The following is a 3,099-nucleotide window of genomic DNA, read 5'->3' as shown; positions in this document are numbered from 1 at the left end:
TGGATGTAAACTTTTGAAAAACTAAACTGATAAATTAATTGTAGCTATTTCATGAATTCGTTTGAATTAAAAAAGAGTTTTGTTTTTCATGAAAACCATATTTCAATACAGCATTTCCATTTTCCAAACAAGACATGAAAATTTCATGCCAAGGGGTTTGGTGAAAATGACATGCCAAAGCATTGGTTAAAATGACATGTCAAAGCATGGGTGAAAATGACGTGTCAAAGCATTGGTGAAAATGACATGTCAAATCATTGGTGGAAATGACATGCCAAAGCATTGGAGGAAATGACATGCAACGCATTGGTTAAAATGACATGCTTAGGATCCAGAAAAGAACGTAATCTTTTGGGGTCCACGCTCATATAAAATTCATCGATGAAGATGCTAAAAAGATGACATGCTAGATCACTTGCACCCATGATTGAATGTCATCTTTGGCATCGAACATTTTGCTGGGCTGATTTAACAAACCCACCGGGTTTAGATAAGCTCTGTTCCAGAACTAAAAAGTTTTTACAATTTTTACCACTTTTACACATTTTGCGTTCCCGTACACAAAATTTATATGAAAATCGTTTACGACTTTTACCACTTTATAAATATAAAGTACGGGAACAGGCCATTACTTTGATGGAGAGAGAGGTGGGACATATGCCCAGCAAAATGTTCGATGCCAAAGATGACATTCAATCATGGGTGCAAGTGATCTAGCATGTCATCTTTTTAGCATCTTCATCGATGAATTTTATATGAGCGTGGACCCCAAAAGATGACGTTCTTTTCTGGATCCTAAGCATGTCATTTTAACCAATGCGTTGCATGTCATTTCCACCAATGCTTTGGCATGTCATTTCCACCAATGATTTGACATGTCATTTTCACCAATGCTTTGACACGTCATTTTCACCCATGCTTTGACATGTCATTTTAACCAATGCTTTGGCATGTCATTTTCACCAAACCCCTTGGCATGAAATTTTCATGTCTTGTTTGGAAAATGGAAATGCTGTATTGAAATATGGTTTTCATGAAAAACAAAACTCTTTTTTAATTCAAACGAATTCATGAAATAGCTACAATTAATTTATCAGTTTAGTTTTTCAAAAGTTTACATCCAAAATTGCAATGTAATCACCACCGCTGCAACGCAAAAGATTACTTCCTCCGTTCTCCGCAACTGATATTCTTTCATCTTACAAAAGGTTTTTTCAATTATCTTCCCATCACCAGTTCAGATTTCAACATGGACTCCAAATGCACTCCTTTAAGTATTTTTATTTCGTAAATTACTTTTATTTTATAATTTTGTTATTTTATAACAACATTTTGGTAATTTATACTCTTTTGTTTAGTGACGGAAATATGTAGGGATCTACAACCCGGCTTGCTTTAGGGATCTCTAAGAACAAAATGTAACGAACGGGGAGGAGAGACTTTTTCTGGAAAATACCATTTATGCTTAATTAATTTATTTTTAATTGTTGCTTTCCAAAAGTCGTTTCTTCTTTATTTTCAGATTCTTGTTCCTTTTCGTTTCGGACTTTTTTTCAAATTCCAAGAAGCGAGATTTGATTGATTTCGTTCTATGTCAGATTTAGAACAGACAAGGGAACTTTTAAAATAGCAATGTGTGCAGTCCGATTCTATTTTTAGCTCGATGATTGGGACTTCATTTTTATTGCAGACATTTCGAGCTTCATACAATACCAATTGTTTAGAAGTTTTTGTTGTCTGATATGCAGGAAATGTAAGACAACATCACGACGACAGTTCTAACAACTTTGGTCTGTCCCAGAACCTGCAAGAATCTACTAATTTTTACTACGATAACAATTTTGCCTTTATGTTATCGGAAAAAATAGTAAAAATTAGATTTTTCCAGTACTGGAACATACCAAAATGGAAATAAACAGGTGTGTAAATAAAAACACAAACATCATCTCTATTGGATCGATGGAATGGGTACAAATGCTGATGAAAAGATCGGATCTTTCACGACTTCGTTTGCATTGGTTCAAATCCTAATGAAAAGATCGGATCTTTCACGACTTCCTTTGAACCAATGCAAAAGATGGCATGAAATCACGTCATCGCAAAGAACCCATTCCTTCAAATTTTGCTGGGTGGTAACCCTTTGCCTCTCAACACCCTCTCTCACCTATAAACTGAATATTGTCGCAAGGAAAATCGCCTAATGCAAATATGGAACTCCATTACTAACATTTCAAATAAATTCACGTTATGAAGGTTAACCCTGGAAAAAGCTATAATATAAACATGACCTAAGCCCTTTATTACACTACTACTACTACTCTACTAATCAAATACTACATCCTATACGGATTTATAGATTTAATATAGACCAAGTCCTTTATAGGGTATCAAGGAGTCTACCCTGTTATGACGGCCAATTAATAATAATTGCAAATGGACTGAGGTTATTTCCCTAACTTTCTTCAGATAATATAAAAACCTCTTGTTAGCCGCTAATGTGAATCATAGAATCAAATTCATCAGTTACGAGTAGTTCATTCAACACATTCAATCTATAAACATTACAATTTACAATGGCCGGAATAGCAGAAATGGCCCAAATGGCTGCGTTATTGAAATATAAACAACTGAATAATAATCCTGGGCCACTGGATAAAAGCTACGTTAAAAATAAAAAGAACTCCATGAACAACAAGGAGAACATTTTCTGCGAAAATAAGCAGTGGGGGTGGCGTAACTTAACTTGGATTGGATACGACAAGGCTAACAAAAGCCTAGGCAATAACAACTGGAAATCTTTGTAAAATTGTGAAATTCAATTAATCTGAAGGGGGACGTGGTCATCATGCCAGAGTTCTTTGAAGTCAAAATATTGCAAAAATAATTATTTTGAAATGTGAGAAAAAAAAAACATTTATTCGCAATACATTTTACAAATGCAACTGTAAATGAATCATTGTGTTATTATAATAAACAAAGGAAAAAAAATTGAAGCAATTGTATAAAGGGTATTGAGTGGATTTTGTTTTGTAGGAAGTGAAATGTTTATTGAATAGTATCAGATTTTATGGATAAACAAAAAAGCGTACAAAATGACTA

The sequence above is a fragment of the Musca autumnalis genome, unplaced genomic scaffold (genome assembly GCF_047663935.1).
Source record: "Musca autumnalis isolate F117 unplaced genomic scaffold, ASM4766393v1 scaffold_5, whole genome shotgun sequence".
Taxonomy (NCBI): domain Eukaryota; kingdom Metazoa; phylum Arthropoda; class Insecta; order Diptera; family Muscidae; genus Musca; species Musca autumnalis.
Note: the sequence above shows the minus strand (reverse complement) of the source record.